We start from the raw sequence: 14,877 nt of genomic DNA, 5'->3' as shown, positions 1-14,877 counted from the left end.
GTTGAATCTTGAACTATCGTGTTAAACATCCCAGCAATCCTGTAACAGCAGCTTTATTAAAGCATTGGCACAAGTTGAAAACTAACCTGAAGCACCAAGAATAAAGGGAGGTATCCTGGTTTCAGCCATTGCTCCTCAAACATATATGCCTTTTCCCAAGTATCTCCATGCAAAAACAGTTTCTCAGTTTCATAGCGTGACATTCAAGTTTCTATTACACGTTTTTTTCCATCTTTGGCCATGTTACTTTTGTGTTTCTTTCTGCTCAGTGTCACAGCTTCACCATCTCTGGCTTCCCTGTCAATAAGGGGCCTAATAGCAGCTAATTCAAGCTGGGTTTCCCATGTTGATGTGTGCTTTTCAATAAGGCAGGTAGGCCTAGACTGCACCAACACTGTGATGTGGTCCGCAGTGCTGCTATGGTCAAACTACTGCCAATAGCATGAACCTTCTGTCTTTGCACCTGGGGCAGACATAACCAGAGGAAATTTGAATGCTCATCTTCAGGCCCTGGGAGGAAGGTGTGATCTGGAAATAGACCAGCTGTTGCAATTCAGAGATTTCTCAGACACAGGCAGCAGGTACTCCAAGAAGTTGTTCTAGTCTGATGTGGCTGAGTTCTGCCCCACCTTGAGACCTTACACATGATGCAAAGTGATGCTGTTGGAAAAAGCCATAAAGTGAGAGTTTTGAGGCTTATTAATTTGACTGATATAACTGGAAAAAAAGATGAGCTGTTTTCAAGCAAGTGTATCTTCAGGGTCTGATTTTGTGAGCTGTTGAGCAGAAAATGTTATTTCTGCCATATCTCACCTCATTAATATCCTTAGTGGTACCGTAGCCATGAAAGTCTGCCCATTGGAAGCGATGCATGTACATAGCTTGCCATCTGTAAAAGCAAGTGTTGCACAGTGCCTGAACCTGTGTGTTGCTAAGAGCTTTCCATCTGCAGTCCCTTAGCCTGTCTTCTCTCACAGCTTCTGACCCTTTCTCACAAGCTGTCAGGACATTCTATCCCAGCTCACCTGTGGCAATATTTTTCCTTTGTTGTTCTCCGCTCCTGCTGTTGTGTTGTTAATCTCAAGTATTTTCCTGCAAACTCCAGTAATTTTGTTTTGGTGGCATTTTATTTACTGTGAGACCTATACTTTTCCCCCTTCTTCCCTGTCTCCTGGTTGTAGCTTTAATGTTTAGTTAGTCCTGATGAACAGAAAGACATAATAGCTGAGAATTTTTGCACTGCATCTGTTCTCAGACTGTATCCTGATGGATCAGTGGATCACAGTGGATAGACTAAGGCTTCTTCAAGTTACACTGTTTAAGGCATGCATTTTTAGCAGTTCATATTCAAGTGTGTTTGGAGATGTTTTGCTTCATAAGTTCTTTTCCACTGTCCGTTCTGTTTCTTTGTTCAAAAAAATTGCTCATACTAATTAGAAATGTCAGTGCCTTATTATTACAGGCTCTCATCTGTTCTGCAGTTTACTTTGAACATTGAAACATGCCATGGTTAGTCCTTTGTTAGCAGTCTTAATACAAATTAATGAACATTTCAATGCTGTTTCTTTCTCCTTAGCAAATTACTTCAGGCATAAGAAAAACACTAATTGGAAATACTGTCATTTCACTACCAAAAAATCTTGAATATTTCTTAATTAAAATTCAGGTGAGAGTATATTAATACTGCTTTTCCCAGCTTTTGCTGTAACATCTTGTTTTGCTTTTTGCTGGTCTGCACGGTCCCAGTTCTGAGAGGTCTATGGAAATGCTCATTGCTCACTATTCGTACTGTACCGCAGCAGCATCAGCCTCTAGCAGGTGGAACTGATGGCTGCCAGATGCCAACACTTTGTGACATTCCTACTAGGAGAACAAGAAAGGCCACTAGGAGGCTAATGACTCTAACCTAGATATTCTTGGGAGGGAAACTCTCAGACACCTGAGGGTTTCTGCTTGAACTTGCCCAAACAGACAAAACAGGTAAAATAACGTTTCACAGTCACTCATCCTTAGTCTAGTTAGTTGGGACATTTTTCCCCCTTCATTTTTTTTTTCCTTGGCTACCTTATTTTTTTTTGCAGATGGGATGCTGAGGAGCAAATTAGAAACCATAAAGTGGAAGGATCAGCTGCTATTTTTTGTATTGCATATTGCCAGGCTTTCCACTGCTCACTGTCACTTGTAATGGCTCATTCATAAATATTAATGTCTCCTCATACATGGGCAGTTGGTACCAGCCCTGCAGTAAACACAAACAAACTTTAAAAGGCAGACAACAGCATCAACAAGAACAAACTGTATTCACTGTGAATGAATATCAGCTCTATGTAGGGAAGATGGAAATACCACAGAAGCAGAGACCACACCGTGATGCTTATATACCTCCAAGTGGTTTTTGGGCAGTGGGTGGCATTAGACCTTTATAGTGTAATGCCAGAAAAAGAAAACTGTAGATGAAACTCTGCAGTGAGGAAGGACAGTCACTACACAGCCATTGGAGTAATCCCTAGTGATTGGCCAATGGTGAGTTGTGCTGGTTTCTGTTAAAATGTGATATGATATATACAAGTGCCACAGCCTCGGGACAGCCATTTCTCCTGATTTATGTGCTCTCACACAGCATCAGAAGAAATGCTGATCCATTATGTAGAATTTACTGAAACCAGCTAGCAACTGGAAAATGTCAGTTCATGTACTCTGCATGCAAGAGAACCACTCAGACTTGGAAAGGGCTTAATGTGAAAATTGATTCTGGAAGTATTTTTCAAGAATTTGGACAGGCTTCTCCAACTTCCTTCCTTTAACAAATATGCCTATTCCAGTGGCTTTGTTCTTAGATTCTTCTTCTCCTTTCCTTGGGCAAGATGGCCCCTCCTGAGCCTTTCCTCTCCCAGCACTCCAAGTGATTTCCAAGTGATAGTGTGGTAGCACAGCTCACTCATCTTTTGAACCTCTGCTTGCAGCTTTGCTCCTGCATTTCCCTCACATGCAGGTCTCATGCTGCATCCCAAATCTGAAACAACATCCTGGGATCTGCCAGGTCTGTGGGAAAGGAAGGTGTACCTCCTCCTCATTACAAGCATATCCAGTTTCACACCTGAGGTTGAGCACTGTCTTTGAGGAGAGGGGGAGGCAGTACCATATGAGCTGGACTGATTTTCTGAACCCACATTTTTAAGTTCATAACCTATAATGGATTTCATAAGAGTTTGCCACTGCAAAATTTTGTCTCTCTGTCAGTCTGGGACTACGGCTGGACTGCCTCTGTTCTCCTGGTGTTTCATTCTGGGGCTGGTCCTTCCTTCCTCTGCCCATGATGTACCTGCATCATATTGTCCTTGCCCAGTCTGTCCCCATGCTCCACAGCAGCAGTCCTTGGCACTGGCACTCTTCAGTCCTGACTCAGCCATGTACTTACCCCAGAGATGCTCTAACCTGCAGAATGCTGGAGAGCCCACCTCTCGGGTCTTGTCAAGAGAGTGCAGTGTGCTCAATGAGTGTTTAGTTCACTGTGTGCTCTGCTTTTAGCGTACAAATTGAAATGTTTTGCTGCAAAATTATTAGCATTTCCTTACAGATAGGAAAGGCTGGTTAAAAACAAGCAAACTACTCCTGGGACTTTTTGATGAAATTAAATAACCTTGCAGTGGAAAAAGAGATTTTGCTGAGATACATCCCTCAGTGCTAACTTCACATTCCAGGAGGAATTTGCATAACACAAGCAGAGTTTTGTAAAAAAAAACCTTATCTATAGTGTTGCATACCAAAGAACACAACAATTCAGGGGCAGAAAAAGATTTTGCTGCTTGGACGTTAGCCAGATTTTCTGCATGTGTTTGTTTGTGCACACATATATTTATGCATATGTGTGAAAATCTGTCAACAAGATTGCTGTCCTTATCACAACCATGTACCATTTGTAAATCATTTTAATAGAGCGAGTTTGTCAGGCATTTCATGAATATAGGGTTAAGCGGTTTTAACGGGTTATTAGCATTATCTTCTGTTCTGCTCTCTCCATACGCTGTACAGTACTGCCTTAAACTTTCTGTATTCCTCTGCTCAAAGCAATGCAATGCCCAAAACTTCTCTTTTCTTTGATGTTCTCAGAAATTGCCTTTGTCTCCACTGTTTGGAGAGCTGAAGGAGACACAGAAAAGTCCTTTTACTGATACCGTCTCTTAAGAGATAATGAACATACCTTTGAAAAATCTTCCTTTGGTTTTGACTTCTGGCAGAACATCAGTGCCTCCCTTCTGCTTCCTCACACAAAGAAAGGAACAGGGAAAGCTGCTGAACTGCAGAAGTTTTCTGAAAGACCCAGTGCCGCTTAAACCTAATCACAGCCTCTGACAGACACTATATCTAGAAGATTGATTATTTTAGAAAATTCACTGTATTCTACCATTTTAAAAGCAGGTCAGGAATCCCTATTCAGCAACTTTTTAAATGGGGATATGACTGGTTCATTACATGATGTTTTATATGAAATGGGGGTTGCCATGTGTTCTAAAACCTCTGTACAGAACAGGATCATGAGGTTATTGTCAGATTTGTGTGGAAGATCATATTTAGCAAATATTTGTTCAGCAGAAACTTGGCAATCACGGGTAACTGGATTACCTCAACAGACCTGCAGGTGAAGTAAAACCAGAATCTTATGTAGTTAGCTAGGTTTCCACACCTGTTTTCATTAAAGGCTTGTGTTTGTCTTCCTTGTTCTTTGCAGGTGTTTAAAGGCAGAAACCTCCACAAGAGCCATGCTGCATTGCTCCCTGCTATCTTCCTCATGGGCAGCATCCCCAAAGGACTTCTGCTCCATCTTCGTGCAAAAGTCCAGGTGGTTCATCATTGCACCAAAACCATGGGCCCCAGTTCTGCTGAATGAAAACACCTCATCCTGCTCCTCTCCTGCTTGCTTGTACTTGCTTGTACTTCCTGCATTCTACTTGTTGCTTGTTTCAGGTGAGAATTTGGTATTTTCATGGCACTGCAGCAGTTTATGTCTACCTATGACCATACCTAATGCTTTTAAAGAACTGAAGTTTTTTGCTGATTCCCTCATAGCAGCATAGTAATTCATGTGTGGTGTTAACATCAGAGTGCTGGAAAACATTCAGAGGACAGAAAGGAGATTCATGGGACTTCTTATTCTTTGCTATGATTTCACTTCTTTTTCATTTCTACTAAAAATCATTCTGAATACAGGGCTGAATAATATCCTACAGCTACATCTACAACTGCGGTAACATGTTAGCCTGGTATAGGCAGATTCACAACAAAAGATTTCAGAAATAAAGAACCTGGATAACTTAAAAAGCTCTTACAGTTCACCACTGCAAGTTGCCTGTGGAGAATAAAAAGCGGTAAAGAAAGGTGATTGACCGTAACACCATCATGATCAGGAGTGTCTTCAGGAAGGTGGAATAAAAAGCCAGGTGTTGGTGAGACACTGCCTGATGTCAGTGCAAGCAACTGGCATGAGTGGTGAGATGTGGTTGCTTCCTTACAGCTTGAAAAAGCTGTGTGTGGATAGCTTAATGCTAAGCTGGGATGAAGGAGGGAAGGAAAGGAAAAGCTTCCCAGAACAAGATAGCACGGTGTGGCCTGAGGCAGAAAATAGGAGGATGATAAACACAGCTGTTTCCCAGCTCATTCAGAAACAGCAGAGATTTGGAAGAAAGAAGCCAAACATGACTGATAATAGCTAATCTTGACAGTGTAGCAAACAGAGTGATTTGCCTAAGTTGTCAGCACCTCTGTGGGAACCTGCAAAGCTCAGAAAAAGTGTAGTTATGCTGCATGTTATATTCTTTGATATGGTTTCTGGTGAGGATCAGGAGTCTGGGACCCTGAGGTCTCTTCCAGTACAATACTTGACTTAGGATTATTCAGTCATTTGTAGGTGGTCAGGAGCTTTCCAGAATGTGTGACATTTTTCAGCCTCAAAGATCGTAGAGCTCAAGAAGCATTTTCATGTCTTGTCTCTTAGTGATTTCCACAGTATGTGCAAAACAGTTTTCATTCCCAGTAACTTGCTAAAATCTCCCATAGGGCAAATGGGTCCTGAAGGACAGTATTCTGCCACCATTCTGTTTAACTAACTGTTTTGTGCCATGTCTTACTTCATTATCTGTCATCTGTTTTAATTTAATTACTATCTAAATTCTCCACTAGCTTGTCAGTATAGTTCCTATGTGATTATATGGCTCATCAACACAAAAGTTGACACTGTGGGATCAAAGCATTCAGCAACCTGCCAGGCATAATTTAGATGTGGAAGGTGTGGGATGCCACACACCAGATAACTGTAGAGGGAAATGAGCGTGAAGGAGAAGCAGCGGGAGGCAGTGGCTGTAGGTCAGAGGGATGGAGGTAACAAGAAAATGTGCACTGAAGTAAGACAACAGATGCAGTAATGAGGATGTAGTTGTGTTTAATTGTTTTGTGGGGAGCCAGGCAGGCAGGGAAACAGGGAGGGATCATACTGACTTGCCCTAAGACCCAGGAGAATGATAAGAGTGTGTTTAAGCATAGTGCTCCTTTCCTTACACGAAGAAATGTCCTTGCTGAAAGAAGAAATGATCCATTTTGTGATTTGCCACTACTCTGGCATAAAGACAAGGCACTGTGCACAGGATTTCAACTACTCATGGGTGTAGTGCAAGCAGGCACATCGCCAGAAACACAAACACAAATTGCAGCTTTCATAGGTTTGAAATAGAGAACAAAAGCAGAGATGAAATCTTCCTGAGTTGCTCTCTTTCCTGCTTGAAAGCAGCAGGGAGGCCCAGGTCTTGTGGCAAGAGGCTGCTCAGGTGCTGTGTGTCAGGGGCAGAGCAGTGGAAGGCAATGATTACATTATTATAATGTAATTATGGGCTCTTCTACAAGAAACACAGGAATAGTCATTTATAAATAAGAGATACTGATGGACTAAAAACTGCACACCTGGTGATGACAAAGAATAACCAAAAGAAATCCTTGTTTCAGGTGAACGGAAAAGCAGCATGATTCATACAAAATGAAGTGAGATTGAAGTTTATCGCAAGAGATAATGTAAGCAAAGCAAACACAGGAGAAAACAAGGTGAGAATGAAACGATCGTGACAGTACTGCAAGCAGCAGTACCCACAGCTTGTAAGCTGCCTCACATTAACTGAGACTTAGCACTGTAGGCTCAGAAAAAAAATTTAAAAGGAGGGGAAATGTTTCAGGAGAAGGTATTTCCCTAAACTCTCTGTTCCCCATCTCTTTTTTGTGAGCAGCTTCTCAGAGGCCTGGCAGTTCCTCCCATCTCCCCATGAATCAAACCAATATGTGCATACAGTCTGCTAGAGGCAGGATAGCACATGGAGCTCATAAAGTATCCCAGGGCAGCTCCAAACTTGCCACGTACACACTGGAGGGACATACTTGACTTCAAATAAAGTATTTTCTTGGAATTAGATCAGCAGCTGGCACTGCCCATTGGGGCTCTGGCAGTTCAGATGTTCTTGCTACTTGGCCACATGCTGAACTTCTTGCTGCTGTGCATCACTGAGGTTACAGCCCTTCCTGAAGCCTGTAATGTCTAACCATTCAGACTTTCAAGGGGATATGCACTAACCCTTAGTTATGGAGAATGGAAGGAGACTTGGGCGCACCTTACAGTGTCCTGATCTGCTGTTTCCCTTGTGCTCACAGAGTTATGGACTTTAATATGTTCTAGTTTGCTGTGAATTTTGCTTTAAATTAAATCTTGAATTTAAATTAACCCTACAGTAAGCTTTCAGCTTTGGGGCTCCAGCCATTTTCTACTTCTCTTTTTCCATTTTTTTTTTATCCTCAGAAATAAGCAATTGAATACTGGCCCTAGGTTGGCATAGGTCCAGAGCAGCTAGATGGTAATGATTACAGAAGAGACATTATAGTCAGTTTAGTAAGTGAAGCAGCATGTAAGTACCACCTACTTGACTGTAGCCTTATAACCTGAAGAAACACATGCAGGCACACACAAATAATGTGTTTAACAACAGATGGTATAAATCAGTCCACTTAATTTAAATACCCGATTTATAAGGTGCTGCTTTCTGGGAAGAAGTTAGCACGCTTACCCAGTTTGTCCATGGGACAGTGGAGACTTACTCTTTTGCTTACAGCCCTCTTGCTGTCCTAGTAGGCCCTGCATGCTGGCAGCATCTGATGACAAGCAGCCAGCAGCTCTGGCGCTGCTGTCCCTCCAGCTTTCACCCAGTGGTTGGCATGCTGTCCCCAGGCAGTGGCACCATCACAGCACCATCCTGGCTGCACCACCATCCCACTCATCCCTGGCAGGCTGGTGTGGAAATGGATGGCTGTTCCTGTGTCCCCAAATACCCTCTGGGTAGGTAGGGTGTGCCCAGTTCCTAATCCTGGTTGCAAGAAGAGGACCAGCAGCACAGCCAGGTTAGCACAGTTAGCACAGTGAGCTAATGGGTTGAGGTGTTGTGTTAGGTAGTAAAGAAAAGCAGATGGGTTAGACTGCTCACTGAAATTCAGCTGAATTTTAAGTACATGCATTTCAGATTTGATAGGATTTAGGTAAGCTAAATCCTCCCCTACTTACCTGTGGTAATGGAGCAAATCTTTGGCAAACTCAACCCTTGGTCCAAATAAACCAAAGTAAATCAGGCTATTGTGTACACTAGAAGGCAATACAGCCTTTGCTGTATCTGTAACAGCTTACACTGGTGAAGAGTCTGGGATGACAGATTTTTTGTTTATTTAAGTCAAGCTGATGCCATGAAACTCAGAAAATGTAAGATGTACATCAATAGGTGTTAATATGTCACTGACAGACAAATCCCTGTTTAACCTTTCGCCCACGCAAACTCCCAAGGGAGCTCCACCTTAACCCATGATAACAAAAAACACTTGGTGGAGGAAGGATTTAAGCATTTAGTTTTGGATGGTATCTCTAGTTTGAAGGGAGTGCTGCACATTCAGACTGCAGATGCAGCTCCCAGGAGGCTATGAGCAGTGCAAACAGGGTCTGATGGCTCATACATGCTGATGATGACTGCAGATAAAGAGGTATTCTTTTTGTTTTGTTTTTCCCTGTTGTGACTGGATGCCGGGGTGACCAGAGGTACAATTAGGCGGACAGATTGGATGGATGGAAATCTTGGTTCTTTAGGGCAAAAAGTGTCAGTTTGGATGAAGAATTTTCTGCATTTCAGCATGATGCTTGCACAGCACATTTACCTACTACATGACATATCAAAATTTTATTTTTAATGAACTGGAGTCGGTCTTAGGAAGAGGATTGTACTTTGTGTGTTTCAGAACATTTCCAGAGATTGACTCATAATGTCAGAACCCCAAAATGTGCTAGGTGAGAGAGAGCTCCTAATAAGAGCCATGAAAGAGAAACTCTCTCAGTTTAGTTTGGAAGGGCAAGGTTTGAGAATTTGCTGACAAAATCTCAGCAAAGTGCTAATAGAAATATTCTATTTGTCATTTTTCATAAGTAATGCCCTAAAGGAAAATCCCATTTGTCAGGCCTGTTCGCGGGAGAGTTTGTCCTGTCTAATGAACTGAAAAAAATGGGTTTGTTTCTATATTTTAATTTGTTATGTTAGCTGTAAAGTTAAATTATATTAATTGTTTACTGTGTTTCTTAGCGCTGGAGTACCTTAGGTAATTAAACACCCTGGTGTTAAACACTGCTGGTCTCTGTGAGATAAGTGATATTTAGTATGTTGATGAGACGTAACACAGTCTCACTCATGTCTCAGAGCATTCAGTGGGGTGGTTTAAAAGCAAGAACTTGCAGTTTTCTAGTGGTGAGCACCATGTGGAAACACAAAGAAAGATGCAGTGGATGGGAGGTGAACAGCTCCTGGTGCCATGAGGCAGAGCTGAATATCAGGGCAGATCAGCAGTGTGGTTCAGCTTGCTCTGTTGCTATTCCCTTCCTTCACCTTCCACAGAGAAACTCACCTCCATCCCAGACCTTGGGCAAGGGTGCTAAGGAGTGATCTGCTCACCATTGTCCCCGAGGCCTTGCTGTCCATTGAGTGCCAGAATGCTGCTGGACTGGATGGGAATGATTTTCACTGCCCATGGCTGCGCTCACCAACATGTGTCTTATCCCTGGGAATAATTCACCCTGATCTAAATCAACCTGATGTTCTCCAGGCAAGCTGAATTTGGGACTAGGCTACTGGTGTGCCATCTTGTGGACCTTATTGTCTGCGTGAAAGAATTCTGCATTTCTTCATCCTGAGAAGTGCTGCATGAATAATGATTCTCAGCCCGGAGAGGAGAAGAAAGAAGTGAACTGCACTTGTGGAGTCATGAAAAGATTGTGCATGGTGCAGTGATGATGAGTGTGGGATGCTCAGAGGTTTTTCTTGAGTTAAGGGCAACAAAGGAAACTGGAGCGATTCTCCCTTACACAACAGCTTGTAAGACTCTGAATTTCATTGCCTATAGACTCTGTGGCTGCTAAAGTTTTAATGGCTAACAAATGGAACTAGGTTAATCTTAGAAGACAACATGAAAGGCTGTTTTAGAGGAAGACAATGACTTTGTATAGAGGAGTTCAAGGTCTTGCACCTGTGTTGTGGCAACTCTCACTATAAGTACAAGTTGGGAGATGTAAGGATGGAGCACAGTCCTGCTAAAACAAATGTGCGGGCATACTGGACATGAGCAAGCAATGTGCCCTCACAGCCCAGAAAGCCAATCATATTGTAGGCTGCATCAAATTAAGTGTGGCCAACAGGGTGAGGGAGGTGATCCTCTTCTCTGTGCTAGTGAGACCTCACATGGAGTACTGCATCCAGTTGTGGAGTCCTCAGTACAGAAGAGATACGGACCTGTTGGAGCGTATCCAGAGGAGAGCCATCAAAATGCCCAAGGGATGGAACACTTACCCTATGAGGACATGCTGAGAGAGCTGGGGCTGTTCAGCCTGGAGCAGAGAAGGTTCTGGGGGAGATCTGATAGCAGCCTTTCAGTATCAAGAGGTGGGCTAAAAGAAAGAAGGGGACAAACTTTTTAGTAGGGTCTGTTGTAGTAGGATAAGGGGAAATAGTTCAAAACTAAAGAAGAGGAGGATTAGATTGGACATAAGAAAGAAGTTTTTTACAACAAGAGTTATGAGGCACTGGAACAGAAAAGTGGTGGATGCCCTGTCCCTGGAGACATTCAAGGTCAGGCTAGACAGGGCTCTGTGCAACCTGATCTAGCTGTGTGTGTCTCCATTCACTACAGGGGAGTTGGACTAGATGGTCTTTAACGGTGTCTTCAAATGATTCTATGATTCTGTGTTTTGAAGTCTTTGACCTGCCAATCAGTGGAGATGGGTTGAGTGTTCTGGCAAACTATTGCTGTATCATGTCCTTAAATTCTTCCTAAGCACCCGCAGATGGCCACTGCCAGGGACCAGACAGTAGGTTAGATGGAGTTCTGATGTGCTCTGGCATAGCTGATATTTCCTTCTTGTGTTATGAACGTGTCCATCTGTTATGTCTGTTGTCTCTAATCTGCACAAAGACAGGAAGTTATGAGGGCAGAAACAGTTTTGCTGTTCTGCATTTATAAAACTGGGGATTTGGGCAATTGTTTGGGGTTCCTATGTATAGCACAAAACAAATAACAATGCTAACAGCATTGCTGAGAGCTAGATGTTGCAAAGCATGTGTTCTTCCATGGCTGGAAATAATGCAGTAATGACAGCTCCATCTGTGCCCTAATGACTTTTGAATGGATGGTATCATGCAATTCCTTGCTCAGCAAGTATGGTGTGAAGGTTTATTAAACAATAGTTTAAACAGAAGAGGGAGTGTATCTCTCTTCTGAGGGCATATTTTACAGCTTGCACATGCTAAAATTGTCCTTAAACTGCTAATTGTTGTGAAGTGGGAAGATAAGGAAACTCCTCTGCCTTTGTCTTTATCTTTGCCTTTACCTTTGCCTTCACCTGGTAAAACTGATTTACAACTGAGGATGGCTCATTGGGTGAGAGGGTATGTTTTATAGGTTCATCTGGAGTAAGTACTATATAATGTAGTTAAGAGAAGGGAATGTGTCCTTGTTACACCATTTTTCATTTGTTGCACTAAGAACACAGAGCTCTCCCAAATGGTTTTAAAACACTTACATGATGAGGTAAAGCATCTGCAGGCAGGTGAAACGTAAGCCATGTGGCAGTCCAGAAAAATGAAGCACATATCTTGCAATATGCAAGTGTGCCATCTTGTCAGTTACTATGCATACTGTGAATTCAACAGCCAAGATGAAGTACTCTCATAGGAGCTGGCTACCAGGAGGCTCCAGATGGCCCTTCCTCCTTGTTGCAATACATAACCTAGATATGTAACAACTCATTCACCATCATACTCAGGATCTATTACTGGGATGACACAATGAAATGAACTGCTGGAGAAACAAAAGACACTTTGGGGACTTTTGCATAATATTCCCATCTGAATTTCATGCTTAAGAGCAACAACAACTAAAAATAATTCACTTCAGCATGCATCATGCTATGAAATAATTCATGGGAGGATGTACATACATTGCTTTATATCTGAAGAATAACTGAGGCCATTGTCCAGAAGTGAAATTTGCTCCTGAGCAAAGAGCCAGTTTACAAGCCTCCACTCCTTGCATAAAGTGGTCTTTACCCACCTAAATCTGTTCAAATTATGTTTTAAAGAGGAAAATGAGATTCCAGCTTTTTATATTGTTGAGATATGCAATGAAAGCAGAAGGTATTTCAAAAAATACAATTGGAAAAACAGTGGTGATCAATGCCTCCTATCACAGGTGCAAACTTGCCATTCACGTGCCTCAGGGTAAGAAGGAATCAGAAGTGCTTTTGATTCACTGTATTTGATTTTGCTTCTAAGAGAGACAATCTGCTCAGGGATTCTAACTGTGACAGTGGAAGTATGCCTGATTTTGCTTTTGCATTCATGAAGGATATGGAGAAGAGAACAATACTATATCTATCCCTGCAGTCTACTCACAATATGCTGCTGCAATTATCTGCTTGGCACAGATCTGCAAAGGCAGTAGCTCTTGAGGTAAAATGTTTCCCAATCAATCATAACCTTTCTTCTTTCTTTGAGCCAAAACGTGAAATTCTTCAAATGCAATTTGGAAACAGAGACGTGAATACTGATAGGACATAAGATAACCTGATGGCTGGTATTGTTTTGAGCAGTCTCTGGATAAACTGTGGAAAAAAAAAATAATAATAAAAGAGATTGAAGAGAAGAATTCCAGTGAATGCTGATTCACCAGCTGTAGAATCTCAGTTGACTCCTTAGCCTCAGTTGTCCTGTCCCCTGAGAATGGGATTTTTGGCTGTGAACAGTGTGGTGGAGAGTCTTTGAATGTGTGTGCATGTATTTAGCTCCCTTGAGTTAAATAAACTGATGAATGTGCAGACTCTGATATCACTGGTCTTTCTTCATCTGCCGAATCCAAGTTTGAATCAACAGTTCCATAGATGAGAAGTTACTATAGGAATAGTTACTATAGGAATTATGACACACATTGCACCCCTCCCCACCCCACCCCCTTTTTTTTTTTACAAGGCTGCTAAATGAGTGTGAGTCATTCAAATCTGGATTCTGTAAGGTATAAAAATATGATGACATTAGATCCCACTAGTGAACTGGTGAGAGCCACGTTGTTGTAAACTGTCCCTGTTTTTTCCAGGGAATAAATCAGTACTCTGTTAACTTTAATGGGCTCAAGCTAATTCACACTGACTAAGGATACGATCATGGAAACTCACACTCCCACAGTGTATGGATTGTTTCATTCATCACAGAATCACAGCTGTCTCCAGCTGGCCAGGTGCACCTCTTCAGCTCCGTGACACTGTGCAACAAAGCAGAGTGAAGCAGGAAATGAAAAGGAACATGAGACTCCTGTGGGACTCTGTGGTGCAAGTATGTCTTTGGAATACTGTGTGGAGTTTGGCCAGGATGCTCTGTGGTTCAGCCACTGGTCTTGGGGTTGGAGAAAAGTAGTTTAAGTGAGTCTCTGTAGGACCTTGATATATAAAGCAACGATAGCATGTCTATAACATGTAAGATCTTTGAGATCTTGGAGGAATTTAGCATAGAATATGATATTTTTAAATGCATTATTACAGATATTCTGCCAGTCATAAACCTTAGATGAAGGATAACTATAGCATTCCAAATGAATGAGGCTGGCATTTCTTATCGGTCTTTTTGTTCTCTTGTAACTTTTTAATGTTTTCTTATCCATTATTATAATTCAGAAATACTTATACTCTGTAGAACAGAATCAAAGAGTAATGCAAAATTGTCATAAACGGCAATAATTAAAACTGAATTAGGACATTTCTACTCTACATAGTAAATATTTCTGCCTCTAACCCTATAGCTGGACTCCAGCTTTACGGATCAGCAGCACTGTCCTGAAGGATAGTCCCTTAAGGATGTCAAAGGCCTTTGAACAGACCTCATAAAGATCAGTAAACATATATATATGCATGAACATTGACCATCCAAAAATATTCTCATTTTGTGTGTTTGCTATTTTCTATCAAGATCTTTCAGTCTGTGTAAGGTCCAGAGATCAGATTCTGGTAGTGCTGCCAGACACTTCTGCACCCACTTTCACATTCCCAGGACAGGTGGTACCCACTATTTTCACACTGTCAGTAACAGGAGAGTACTGTCTAGGTTGCAGCACCCTGAGCAGGAAGAAATGAACAAACCAAGCCTCATCTCCTGTGATCCTAGCATTGGTTTCACAGGATATATATGTGATAACCTTTTGGAAACTATTAAAGAATGTAGAGATGGATTCAGTCTGTGAGGGGAGAGAACGGATATGTTTCTTTACCTCAGGGGGAAAAAA

Source organism: Meleagris gallopavo, chromosome Z (genome assembly GCF_000146605.3).
Source record: "Meleagris gallopavo isolate NT-WF06-2002-E0010 breed Aviagen turkey brand Nicholas breeding stock chromosome Z, Turkey_5.1, whole genome shotgun sequence".
Lineage (NCBI taxonomy): Eukaryota > Metazoa > Chordata > Aves > Galliformes > Phasianidae > Meleagris > Meleagris gallopavo.
Note: the sequence above shows the minus strand (reverse complement) of the source record.